The following is a 14,924-nucleotide window of genomic DNA, read 5'->3' as shown; positions in this document are numbered from 1 at the left end:
TTAAGAGTTTAATTGGTATATACTGTCTTAAAATCATTTTGCCCAATTCATGAGAGCCTTTGCTTTCTTAAAATTTTGACTTAATGGAAAGTAAATACCTTTCCAGAAAGCTCACATCATCGTCATTTTCAGAATTCTCCTTTCCTAGGAGAAAATATAAAATAAAATATAGGATAATCTTGTCAAGAAATTATGATATATGAGATCATATGGCTAACACAATTCCTGAGCTACAGTCCTTTGAAATTCAGGGCATTTTAAACAGACACTTAGCATACCTTGGTCCCGCCTTATGTGATAGGTTTACTATGTACAAATCAATTAGAATCTAACTGTGAGATGTTCATACATTTAAATGCATGAAACAAACTCTCTTTGTTTAGCAGATAATCAAGAGAATACTGTTCAAATATGTACTTTAAGCTAGGTAACCAGATGTCTAGCCAAAGGAAAAAAATGTCCCTTATGTCTATCTTCATACATTTTTGCTGCAATATTCTCAAACTTATAACATCTAGATTATTTATTATTCTCTTACTTTTTTCCTATAATTCCTCACTCAGTAATTTTTTAAATCTAAGATGATTATTTTTTAATCCATGTCATCCTCTAGGATACCTTTTTCCACTATTCACCAATTTTATTGATTGACTGTCCTTATTTTTACTACCCATGACCCCTCATATTCTCTCTCCTTAACTATCTTAGGTTATATCAGTATAATCACTACAATACATAAACATAACTGCCTTGTCCTGCTATCTCTTCAGAGTTCTTTCTTGCTAAATCTGTTTACATGAGATCACATTCCTCTGGTGAACATAGATGGAGGAAAACTGACAGGTTTTACTTTTAGTTGATGACCACTAACTTCAAGTGAGCTCTGCCTCCCCGCCCAGCTCGATAAACCTACTGCTTTTCTCCAGTCAACTGACAGGGCTTCCCTTGTAGCTCAGTCCTTAAAGAATCTGCCTGCAGTGCAGGAGACCCGGGGGTTCTGATCCCTGGGTCGGGAAGATGCCCTGGAGAAGGAAATGGCAACCCACTCCAGTATCCTTGCCTGGAAAATCCCACGGACTGAGGACGGAGGAGCCTGCAGTCCATGGGGTCACAAAGAGTCGGGCACGACTGAGTGACTAACACTTAATCAACTGCCATTCCTGTGCTCTCAAACTTATCTGTCTCTCCCCTCCTTTTTCTTCTTATCCCCAACGCCTCCTAACTCACTGACTCTCAGGCTGACTTTGTTTCCTATTTCACTGAGGGAACAGAAGCAATTCACAATTTGTAAAAGTGGTTCCTCATCCTCGCCCTACCAAATAAATCTGCATCTAATTTGATGATGGAGGCATTCTGTCAGATTCATTTCTTTTCAACTGCAGAGGGAAGCAGGCCCACATGATGAGTCTCCTTTGATTCAATCTGTTTTTTTAAAGCTGACTTGTAAGGCTTCAGCAAAATACCCAGAAATTGGCACCAGCATGTATATAAAGACTTTTCTGATGAACTCTTTTCCTTTAGTAAATCATGACTCCATCCTGCGAAAGTCAGCTATAAATGATTACATCATGGAATAATAAGAATATTCTGGTTTATGGGTCATGTTGCATAATGCAGAGCATTAGCGTTAATCTAAGCGCTCTTATCTTTGCATTTACCTTCACAAGGCACTTCCAATTCATGGCCTTAGATTATGATTCAGGAAACTAATATGGAAGTAAGTGTGAAGCACAAACCTGGAACAAATGCCTTCTTCTGTTTCCAAATTAGTTTCAAGAGCTATACCCCTTGTAATGCTGAATTGTAAGTGAAAACTGGTGCAGTTCTGAAAGAAGGCTATGCCAGTCTTTAGAGCCCTGGCTCTTTTAATGAGGCTACAGTGTGCCTTACTGTGAGCCAGTGAGCAAATGCTACAAGGAGAGTCAGGGTGAGCAGAGAAGGGCTAAAGTAAGTTTAGGTCAAGAAAACAAGAGCATAAAAAAGTTGAACGAGTGAAATTTGAAGTGTACTTTCCAAACATGTAAAATTAAAAAGGTTGCATTCCTCACATTGAAATGTTTTAAACAATGGCAGGTTATAGAGGATAGGCAAACATTTTTACCACTAGAGCTATTTTTGATGAATCCCAAGCGTCCTTTGTCTATATTTTTTGCCTATTCTTTATTCCTTGCTTTTTGTTCATCAGTGCAGTGCTCAGCCGCTCAGTTGTGTCCAACTCTTTTGCAACCCAATGGGCTGTAGCCTGCCAAGCTCCTCCGTCAATGGGATTTCCCAGGCAAGAATACTAGAGTGGGTTGCCATTTCCTACTCCAGGGGATCTTCCCAACCCAGGGACTGAACCTACGTCTCTTGCATCTCCTGCACTGGCAAGCAGATTCTTCACCACTAGTGCCACCTGGGGAGCCCTGTTTTGTTCACGCGTGCTAAGTTGCTTCAGTTGTGTCCAAATTTCGACCCCATGGACTGTGGCTTGCCAGGCACATCTGTCCATGGGATTCTCCAGGCAAGAGTACTGGAGTGGGTTGCCATATCCTTCTCCAGCATTGCTAAAATAAAGCAGTAAGAAGACAATATGATGTACTGGGAAAGAGTTAAAAGTTTTAAATTCCAGCCTCATTGTTACCAGTGTTTTGTGACTTTAGCTTAACTCTCTAAGCTGGAGTTTCTTCATTTGTGAAATTAGGAAAATAAAATGTCTACAATCTAGCTATATGGTTCAGGTCAAATAAGATACAGAAGAAATTGACTATTGTAATGCTTAGCGTGCTCTGAATACTCTGCTTCCTTTTTTTAATCATCACATAAATTTGGCTGGTACTCTGCTTGCCCTTCTCTTACTAAGAGAAACACCCTTCCTTGCTATCTCCACCACTTCTACAGTGGCATCTACATCTGTTTTATGGTGATGCTCAAATCTGTATCATTGCTCCAAAGTTCTCTTTTGCACTTCAGTTGCTACATGTGAGTATCCCATAAAAAACTCAATCCCAAAGTGAACTGTCTTTTCTTATTATTTTATCCCCAAAATACATCCTTCTTGTGCAGTGCAAGTCTCATGAAATGATACTACCAACCACCAAGCCAGAAACCTGGGTATTATCTTAGAGTTGGCTCTTTTTCCTTCACTTCCATTTCTAATAGATGGACAAGTTTTATTGTTTTAGCTTTTTAATCTCTCTTTATATTATTATTGCTTTAATCAGCCTCTTGCCTCTTCTCAGCTTCTTTGCTCTTCCCCATGTCTCTTTCAAATGAGCTTCACTGTCACCAAAATGCTCTGAAGACAAAATTTACTATTCTACTTTTTGTAAAAAAAAAAAAAAATTTAGTTTTGGCTGTGCTGGGTCTTCATTGCTGTGTAGGGTTTTCTCTAGTTGCAGTGAGCAGGGGTACTCTTCACTGCCCTGTGAGGGCTTCTCATTGTGGTGGCCTCTCTTGCTGCAGAGCACGGGCTCCTGGGTGGCCCGGCTTTAGCAGCTGCAGCACAGTCTCAGTAGTTGCGGCTCCCGGGCTCTAGAGCACAGGCTCAATGGGCTCAATAATTGTGGCTCATGGGCTTAGTTGCTCTGCAGCATGTGGATCTTCCTGGACCAAGGGTCCAACCCATGTCTCCTGCATTGGCAGATGAATTCTTTACTACCGAGCCACCAGGGAAGCCCTATTTTTCTACATTTTAGCATACAAACTTCTGTGGCTCCCCCACGACATACACAGTAAAGTCTAAATTCCTCACTATGATATATTAAAGCCTCTCAGATCTGCAGATTTGTCTGAACTTACATGCCCCTTCTCCCACGGTAACCTCTGGCTATCATGAGTGTGAAGTTGTCTGCACACAGAATAATGTCCCAGGCTTTCTTGCATTACCAGTTCTGTTCCCTCATCTGACAGTGGCCCTTCTACCCCAGTTTCAGCCCAATCCATTCATCAAGCCATTGATAACAAGTTCATCACTCCACGCATCACTTGAACATTACTCCAAGAAGCCCTCTCTGATAGGCTCTTCCTGCATGAAATGAATCACTTTTTCCAGTGTGAATTCACTGTACCTTGTATCTGTTTCTATCACATGTTCTATAATTCATAAGTCACTTAGGCGTTTACATGATTGACTCCTTTTTCTACAGTTGCAAGTTTCTTAAAGGCAACAGCTATATCTAATTTCTTAATATTCCAAGTCTCTGCCAGTCAGTTTAGAAGACAGATGCCATGCTCAGAGTTTCTAACTTGAGGGCTGTTCAATAAGGAGACTCATTTCAAGGGGTACAGCAGGGAATTGGGGAATCAATAATGGATAAGTCAGAACTTGGAAGCTAACAGAGAGGAAAACCCATATGGAAGGATAAGGGAAGGGCAATTACAGAACCTGGAGAGGGTCATTATATAGAGAGGGCTTCCTGTGACCCCAAAATGGTGGCCTTTCAACAGTGATGCCATCAACCTGAAGCAGACTCCATAGGGAGAAAGAACTAAGATAATAAATATTCCTTCTCTGCTGCATGTGTGCATGCTCATTTGCTTCAGTCGTTTCTGACTCTTTCTGGCAACCCCATGGACTGTAGCCCATCAGGCTCCTCTGTCCACGGCATTGTCCAGGCAACAATACTGGGTTGGGTTGCCATGCCCTCTCCAGGAGATCTTCTCAACCCAGGGATCAAACCTGCTTCTCCGGTGTCTCTTGCATCTCCAGGCAAATTCTTTACCCACTGAGCCACCTGGGAAGCCCCTGACCCTGGCTAGTTAGCGTCTCCCATATTCTGAGCCCAAACCACAAGCCAGAGAGAAATGAAGCCCATTGATGCAGCCTATGTGGTTCGCTTTGAAGGGTGGTGTTTGAGGACAGAATACGTTGGAACAACAAAAAAATACATAATGAGGGGTCTGAAAGGGCTGACAGATCCTAATTGCTTAAAAAGTGTATGTTGAGTGAAAATTCATTGAAGGATTATTCACATAGCTTTGCCTCTTATACAAAATGGACAGTAAAGAGTTACACAAATTCTCTGAAATAGCATTTCTGCCAGCTTTATACAGGATTATGTTGTGCAGCCACTTAGCTGCTTCAGCAGAGAAATGCTTTAAAGGGAAAGAACGGAAAGCATTGGAGAGAAAGGGTTTTGTCATATTTCCTGGGGGAGAAATGTATTCCTGATGGTGTTACCCAGAAGGTGGTCCTTTCTGACAAAACGGTGATGCTTATGGAGGATAGATGGAAAAAGAAAAAATAGGAAGGCCTGCATATACAAATAAGCAAGTAGACACAACAAGACAGATGTCTAAATGAGAATGCCAACAGCACAGGGATAAAGAGAAGTGAGTGGAGAGAAGCAGCAGCAGTATGGCTAGAAAGAAAGGAGAAATGGAGAAATAAAGTGAGATAATAAGGATTTACAGCAAGGAAAGCAAGCAGTAGTATCAGCAGGAAAATGAGATATCCGTGCAAGGAATCTGTAAATCTCCCATGAAACTCACAACAACTGTGAGAGCCTTGGAATAGCATGTCTGCCAGCTTGGAAAGCTTGTCCAAGAAATGACAGGCTGCTCAGACAATAGGATCTGCAAGGACAATGTAGGTTCTTAAGGAAGATGAGGAAATAAGACCAAAAGATGAGATGATCGGGACCCAGGCCCGTCTGGATTGAAACGAATGCTTTCCCAACAATGAGAGATAGCTTTCACTAACTGTACTTGTAAAAATTCATTCTTTGCTGAGCTGATAACTTTTACACTCTGTGTATAAGGAACTACTTTCTAATGAATCATATAGTTGATTAAGGTTGGAATCATGTGGTGTCAAAATAGCCTAACCAGATATTTTTTTGAAAGAAATGAGTGACTTCATCAAGGATAGCAAGGAAAAATTATAGGAGGCCGTGTGACATTATCCTTAAGAATGAGGACTCCACATCAGACATATGTTTGTGTCAGTTGTTCTTCTACAAGGAATCCGTTATGTTAACTTGGTTTCCATCTTAGTTCCTTTTTATGTATAATGAGGATGTTAGTCCCTCATCAGAAGTTTCTTACGAGGATTAGAAGAGTTGTGTGTGCATGCTAAGTCACTTCAGTCATGTCCAACTCTTAGAGACCCTATGGACTTTGGCCCACAAGCTTCCTCTGTCCATGGGATTAGAAGAGTTAAGACATTTTAAATTTTACATAGTCAATGCACATTAACACAATGTCTCACAAATATTATGTGCTCTAATCCTAAACTACTATTCCTTCTAATGGAGGCTACTTTGTTACTTGATTTGCATAAAGTTGAAAGAAAACTTAAAAAACTGTTATATTTTGAAGAATGCAAAATATTGCACAAATTTATATCATTATTATTACATATAATTATTTATGATGTATCTGGTATAGGGGACTAGATCTAAAAGTAGTTTGAAATTAGCAATTTGTAGCACATCAAAATGCCATACCTATATTGAATTGTTGCATCATCATACTGCATTATAATATCCCTTGGTATCCTCAGGGACTTGGTTCCAGGACTTGTTGCAGATACCAAAACCCAAGGATGCTCAAGTCTCATAGTTGGGCCTCAAGATCCACAGTTCAGCAGGAACAGATTTAACCAAACACAGACCGTGTACTGCTGTATATTTACTGGGAAAAAAAAAAAAAAAAACCTCAAGTATAAACAGACCCACAAAGTTAAAACTCATGTTGTTCAAGGGTCAACTGTTATTATAGTGATGGATGAATGCAGAATATTATTTTATGAATTTAACTGTATGTTAGTCACTAAACTTGGAGAAGGCTATGGCACCCCACTCCAGTACTCTTGCCTGGAAAATCTCATAGATGGAGGAACCTGGTAGGTTGCAGTCCATGGGGTTGCGAAGAGTCGGACACGACTGAGCGACCTCCCTTTCCCTTTCCCTTCCCTAGTCACTAAACTACAATGTCATAAGATGTCCCAGGTTTTAAATTACAATTTCTATTGAGTTACATGGTTTTAAAAACCATAATAGAGCATAGCATCCTGTATTTTTATCATCTAAATCTTAGTTTCAAGAGTTATTTCACTTTACAAGTAAAGCAACAACCTGTGTTTAATACATAGTGGATATTTCTGACCAAATAGATAAGACTTGTTTTGATTAAAATTGTGTTAAGTCAGGAATAAAACACATGGGAAAAAAATCTTAATGGTTAATCACTTTTAGCTAAATAAAAGTCTTTGTAAATGTGACTGATGAATCTAACTGAAAAATGAACAGGTTTTAAATACCTTGGAGCCAAGAAAACAGTGCAACACACTCCACATTCCCATACCACACTTTCCAACTACTTCCTCCAGCAAATGAAAACTACAGGTAAGCCAAAATCCACCCTTGCACAAAGTAATATTTATCATGTAGAACTTCTTTGCCATAACTTAAAAATTATGATTTTTGAGTCAAAACATTGAAAGGTTTTCTGTTCATTTCTATTTTATCTTGACTCATTGTAGAAAAATGTTCAAAATTATATTTTCATCAGAAGAAAACAACGAAATGGGTTGGTTGTGGTGTACTTACTAGAAGTCACTGAGGCTTTGGTATATGCAGAACAAGTGTACTTTCTTAGTATTTTCCTAGTCCTGGGACCAACACAAATCGGTAAAACATGAAGAGACCTGAGGTCAGATATTTCAACTATTTTAATCCAGAACTGTCTTGATTCTGTATCTAGAATGCCTATAAAATTAAATTCAAAGTCATTCTTCTGTCCCAACATCCCTGAATAAAACTCACAGTGCACTCTTCCCCTTCCCTTAACAGTGATTAACTAAAGAGGTGACAGTACTTCTGAAATTGGGCAGAAGGAGGGAAGCCAAATAGATATGTGATTTTAAATGACCCTACCCCCAAATTATTCTACTGAGTTTCCTAAGAGCATGGACCATTCTTCCTATTGTCTCTTACTGAGAATCTCTGGGCAGAAAACAAGGATCACAGTAATGGTAAATAGGAAATACTTCTAATGAAATGTTGCAAAAAAGAAAATGATATTTAATTTTCATAAACTAAAATGTATCAAGCACTTTTTAGACACTTTTGAAGGTTTTAAATGTATTGCTTCATTTGAAGTTCATGATAACATTAAGTATGATTTCCAAACAAGTGGGGTACCCAGGCAAGAGAGGGTAAAATATTTCACTAAGAGTAAAGAGCAAGTGAAAAGTGATAGAACCAAGATTTACACCTAGGCTGTCTGGCTCCACAGTCCACACTCTGAGCCATAATCTTATATTGCACAGAAGATGCATTTTTGCTAAAATGTAAACAAAACTGCATTTTTTTTAACGTAAAGGACATAATTTTGTTGCTTTACACCACCATGTTCTTGCTTATGCTGTCAAGTTTGTCTCTCAACTTTTGCTTTCTTTGCTATTGTTCATCCTTTAAGACTCATCTTGGTCACAGTCTCCTTCAAGACTTCCTTGGAGTAAACAAAAGTTATCTGCTCTGTGCTCTGAAGTAAACCCATAACTAATTCCATCAGCTTGTTAACTTACTCGCTCTCTAATACAGTTCTCAGGGCTCCCATGAGTCAGATATTGTACTAGTTGGCGTGCTTGCTCGGTCGCTAAGTTGTGTCTGACTCTTGTGACCCCATGGACTGTAGCCCCGTAGGTTTCTCTCTGTTCATGGGATTTTTCCAGGCAAGAATACTTGAGTGGGTTGCCATTTCCTCCTCCAGGGGTTCTTTCCAACCCAGGGATCAAACCTGCGTCTCCTGCATTGGCAGGCCATTCTTTACCGCTGAGCCACTTGGGATATGTATCATTTAAATTGCTTGTTTTAAGAACCTCTAACTTGGATGGCAAGCCTTACTCAATTTTGCATCTTCCGAGTTTGGTAAAATGGCTGGCACATAGCATGCTTAATGTTTTTTAACTGGAATAAAGATTAGTCATTGTATCTAGCTATGTTAAAGAATCGTTGACCAAAACCGTCCACCTCGGCCAGTCACGATAATAACCACTTGCCTGAGTTGTCTCACAATAAGAGGTCCTTAAGGACGCCATGCTGCTGCCGGAAAACTAACCGGAGAATTCTGGAGGAGCCAAAACAAGGGAGGAGAGGCCAACCCATGAAGTGTCTCATAAAACTAACCTGGAAGAATTCTGGAAGGACCATAGGAGAAGTAGACACCAGCCAATCCCTCCTGTCGATCTCCCAGAAACCCTCATGCTGAAATCTGCTTTGACTGAGAAATGCGCGCACTGTCAGAAAGGACCCTGAGTCAGACCAAACGTGGGCCAAGCAAGATGATTGGCCAGAGACAACCCGGAAACTAACCCCATTACCATAGAACCTGGACTGCTAGCCACTTGGGCTAACCCAGTGGCTCAGAGGTAAAGAATAGGCCTACAATGCAGGAGTCGTAGGAGACGTGGGTTTGATCCCTGGAGGAGAGCACGGCAACCCACTCCAGTATTCTTGCCCGGAGAATCCCATAATCAGAGGAACCTGGCCGGCTATAGTCTATAGGTTCACAAAGAGTAGGATACGACTGAAGCGACTTCGCATGGCACAGCACAGGGAGCCTTGTGGTAGAGCGGTTCTCCTGGCTTCCCTCACTCCTCTGCTCTCCGCCCAGTTGCCCTTTCCCAATAAAGTCTTCTGCTTTGTTAGTATGCATTTCTCCTCCAATGATTCATATCCGAGTGTCAGACAAGAGTCCACTCTCAGGCCCTGGAAGGCGTCCCCCTTCCTGCAACAGTTACATAAATATCAAGCAAGGATCCATAGCAACACACAGGCCTGTTCAAAACACCAAGAAAAGGTAGGTAGAGATTCAGAAAGAAATATAAGTCCTTGCATAAAATCTTCTTGTAATTTGTTTAATTGGGTTTCCCTGATGGCTAAGCAGATAAAGAATCCTGCAGTGCAGAAGACATTGGAAACTGGGGTTGGATCTCTGGGTCTGGGAAGATCCCCTGGAGGACGAAAAGGCAACCCACTCCCGAATTCTTGCCTGAAAAATCCCAAAGGATCTCAGAAAGTCGGATGTGACTGATCAACTAAGCAAGCAATTTATTTAATTATTCAGTTGGCCAAACAGTTCCTTCGAGCTTTTCTGCATGATGTTATGGAAAAACATGAATGAACTTTTTGGCCAACCCACTATGTTCACCATTTTTAACTACCTTTATTTGTCAAGTCCTATGTTAGGTACTAGAGAGAATATGGGTATAAAAAAATGTATAGAGTTTATTCCCATGTCACATGTAGTGTAGTGGCGGAAAATAGAGTATGTACCAGGCCATTTCAAATGCATGTGGTAACGACTGCATTAATAAAGTTAGAAAAAGAAAGCACTTTGGACTGGAGTGATGAGAGAGTGCTTCCAAGAAGAGGAGGCACTCAAATTGCAGCTTGAATATATAAAATTCTAATTGGTAGCAAAAAGGAATTTCAGGAACAGAGAAGAGCCTAAACATAAACATTGTAGAGGAATAATATTTTGAGATATTAACTGAGATTTGCCTCTTGTTTTTCCTTTAACTCTTTGTACTGTATTCCTCCTCTCACATTGTGGGAAAGATAGACTACACAAAGAAAAATCTTCTGATTTTCAAAAACTAAAGCTTTTAAACCTCAAAAGGCAAGGCTTTTACACTGAAAGAAGCTAAGCCCTGAACCATTCAAGGTAATACGTTTATGCCATAAACAAGGAATAAAGAACTATACCTCCCTACTCAGACTACATGAAGATTGCACAGACTAAGAAAAATGGGACATAACCCAGGAGGAAGCTAGGGCTTAGAGGTTGTTAGATTCCTGAAAAGAACCCTGTCCTGTGCCCTCCCTTAACTTCGGTAAGCATAATTAAACCCTTAGGCTTGAGATACCAGAACTGGGATAGAGGCACGTCAAACCCCAGAATGAGAACAATAAGGGCCAGTCGTGATCAAACACTGAATAGGGTCAGGCATTATTCTGACCAAATCTTGAGTCATATCCAGATTATGAGGGTCTGACCATTATAGTAACCCCATTTTATAGGCCATACAACTAAGGGCTTCCCTGGTGACTCAGTGGTAAAGAATCAACCTGCCAATGCAGGAGACATAGGAGTTGTGGGTTCAATCCCTAAGTTAGGAAGATCCCCTGGAGGAAGAAATGGCAACCCACTCCAGGTTTGTGCCTGGGAAATGCCATGGACAGAGGAGCCTGGTGGGCTACAGTCCATGGGGTCGCAAAGAGTTTGACACAACTGAGCGACTGAGCAGGCACACACACAACTATGTCACAGAGAGGTTAAATAAGATATCCAAAGCCATCCCACTAGAAATGGCAGATTTGGTCTTTGGATCCCCGTCATCTGATTCTAAATAGGGCTCCCAATTTTTTGTGTGCAATCTAAGGAAGACACATTGTGCTACCTAAGATTTAGCTTCTAACACCGGCTAGGTTTAGGGATCAACATGAAAAACAAGTTCAGTTATAGAAAAAGAAAATTATTCTTTTTTTTGCATGACTGAATTGTGGGCATAATCATCATAATAATGATAGCTTTTACATGAATGATCCATTTTAAATCCTCCAATGGCTCTATGAGCATATTATTATCAATTTAAATGTGAAAAAAATGAAAGACCACATATATTAACTTGGCCGAGTCATCATAGTTAGTAGGTGGTCCAGCAGTATTGGAACTCAGGCAATCTGACTCCCAAGTCTACGTTCCCAGTTTCTATGCCATCGTTTTTCAGGAAACAGCAACTGTGGTGTCCACACAAATGCACTGCTTACATCTCCTCCAACGGGCAACTTGATTGATGCCCCAACATGACCACTGTCCCTTTAGGCCCACCTCTGCATTTACTCTGATACTACACCTCCTGCTAGTTGCTCCCACTCAATGACAGACCCTGAGGAGGATACACGTGGGACTCCTCCGATGGGGGTTTTGGCTCAAGGACTCCCATCGTCCTCACCAAATCTTATGTGAACTGTGTTGCAGTCAGTGATTCTACTTTATTCTCCTTGCTTGCTTCTCTCCTAACACAGCTGTCAAACCTATACCATGATCTGAAGCTTGCCCTCACCTTCTGCTGTTTCTTCCTTCGATATATCTCTTGTATGTTGTCTAACCCTCTTTTGGCATCTGCTTCTCGGTGAACCCCAACTATTGCACGTGGTACTAAGAGTGAACAGAGAAAACAGTGGCAAGGTGGGTATTTAATTATGTCTCACTAATGGCACCCCAAATCCAGTACTCTTGCCTGGAAAATCCCATGGATGGAGGAGCCTGGTGGGCTGCAGTCCATGAGGTAGTCGGACACAATGAAGTGACTTCACTTTCACTTTTCACTTTCATGCATTGGAGAAGGAAATGGCAACCCACTCCAGTGTTCTTGCCTGGAGAATCCCAGAGACAGAGGAGCCTGGTAGGAGGCCATCTATGGGGTCGCACAGAGTCGGACACAACTGAAGTGACTTAGCAGCAGCAGCAGCAACCATCCACTTTGAGTGAAAGATGGGTCACAGAAATGCCCTGGCACAAAGCCCAATTGCTAAAGATTTCACTCTGGGTGATGATTTGCCTTTCAGGCACAATGGTTCAGACATTTAAAATAGAGTTGTGTTGGCTGGTTACTGCTATATTGTACTGATATTGACATCCTACAGAGAACGGGACACTAAGGAGCATTATAAATAGTTAACATAAGAGCTAAAGGGATGCGTGTGCATGCTCAGTCGCTCAGTCTTGTCTAACTCTTTGTGACCCCGTCAATTTTAGCCCACCAGGCTCCTCTGTCCATGGAATTTTCCAGGCAAGAATACCAAAGTGGGTTGCCTACTGCAGAGGATTGTCCCAACCCAGAGATGGAACCTGCAACTCTTGGATCTCCTGTATTAGGAGGTGGACTCTTTACCACTGTGCCAACTGGGAAGCCCAGGGAGATTCTCAGTAAGCTACAAAAAGCCCTTATCTCTTTGAATGAAGAACAGATCAGCTAAATTTTCAGACCAAAGATCCAATAAGTCACAGAGTTCCAGAGACCTGAGAATGCTCAGAAGAGGAAGATCTATTACACAAAATGCAGGGGTTTGTTTGGGAAAACCTGAGATCTTAAAATATAAGTGGGGACATGCAGACAGTTGCCCCTGAAGGTGTTTGCTCTGCACTGACCCCTCAAAACTTGCACTGACTACTCAGAGGTGGCCTATAGCTTCACCCCCATGGGTTAGAAGATGCCGCAAAAGTTACAATTCTACATGGCAACTGATATCCCTTAAATCAGTGGTCCCCAAACTTTTTGGCACCAGGGTCCAGTTTCATGGAAGAAATTTTTTTCCATGGACCTGGGAAGGGGGGATGCTTTGGGGATGGTTCAAGCATGTCACATTTATTGTGTACTTTATTTCTATTATTACTGCATCAGCTCCACTTCAGATCATTAGGCATTCGATCCCAGAGGCTGGGGACTCCTGCCTTAAAGGACCAACCTCCATCTCCTCTCCTGGATTCCAGGACCTAACTAAAGCTAAATCCTGGGAAAACCCAGCTGGTTGTTGTTGGGCTTAATAAGGGAGGATGGAGACTGCATGTGAATGTACTTGTGAGAATTAGCTCGCCTGTACCAGCAAGAGCCTGGAAAGTAGCCCAGCGTTTGCATTTAGAAAGTGCTTAATCAAGAGGGTTGGAATATAAGACTAGGTAAGGAAAAATTCATTGACTTGGATGAAAGGGGCAATTTCTGCAAATTTAGCTTCCTGACAAAAGCCCTCAGGGAGTGGGCAAATTCGCAACTTGATTGATTAGCCTAAGATCTTTTTGAAAGGGTTCTACATGACAACATGCGTGCTACCCAAACTTTCATCCTGCATGCTCCTTCCACACAACTTTTCCGTTCTACAAGTCCTCCCCTCCTTCTCCTACTCCTTCCCAGAATAAATCTCTTTCACCTCTAATCCTATTGTATTTTCTGCTTCTAGGTGGACCTATGTTGCTGTTGTTTAGTAGCTCAGTCGTGTCTCCACCAGGCTCATCTGGCCATGGGGTTTCCCAGACAAGAATATTTTTGGTGTGGATTGTTGTATACTGGCACAAGCAGTAAACACACCCAGTCAAAGATTTCACAGAAGCAAAAAGAGGACGTGAGATTGGAAACTAAGGTCTAGATCTGATAACACACCTTAAAATCGTATCTCCACCTGCTCGGTGAGGTGTTGTAGTGAGATAACTGTTTATTTATAGCAAGTAATTAACATAAACAAAGGTTGCTGGGAGTATCATAATTGGGGATTCAGGGTGAGAAAAAAGGGATTAGGAATCAAACAATTGAAAATCATTTTAACTTTTTATTTTTTCATTTTAACTTTTTAAAAACTTGAGATAGTAATGGATATATCCTTTATGTGGGTAGGTGATACAGTTATATTAAAATGACTAACCAAGGGCAAATAAGAGGAGGTCAGCGATTCTCTTTTTCAACTTGCCTTGTAGAAGTCTCCAGAACTCCAAGGCCCAGTTAGGAGGTCCTTCATTCACCATGAGCAGAGCTTTGGTGAAGTAAGAGAGGGACCAGGCATTCACAGAAGTTAAGAAAGTGTTACCTGATCAGATATGAAAAGTTAATACATTTACAAATGAATTCATTCATTTAAAAATGAAACACCACAGTGTTGATGTCCAGTAAAAAATCATTAACTAATAATTAAGAAGGAACTATTTGTCATTTGGATGAAAGAGCGCTTCCACGGCTGAAGGCAGGGTAAGAGAAGAGACCTCAACAATGCAGGCTTCTTTCAAAGTTGCCTTTGTTTGGTGATTGCTTTTCAGTTATGTCCATTGCTTTACATATGTTTTTGCTTCCAAAATAATAAAAATATGGAAGGATATCAATCATTCCTTTAAAAAAGTAATATAAATGAAAATTAATGTCATGCTGCTACAGACATTGAAAATAC

The sequence above is a fragment of the Bos indicus x Bos taurus genome, chromosome 6 (genome assembly GCF_003369695.1).
Source record: "Bos indicus x Bos taurus breed Angus x Brahman F1 hybrid chromosome 6, Bos_hybrid_MaternalHap_v2.0, whole genome shotgun sequence".
NCBI lineage: Eukaryota > Metazoa > Chordata > Mammalia > Artiodactyla > Bovidae > Bos > Bos indicus x Bos taurus.
The sequence above is the reverse complement of the archived record's forward strand: the minus strand, read 5'-3'. Positions refer to the sequence as shown.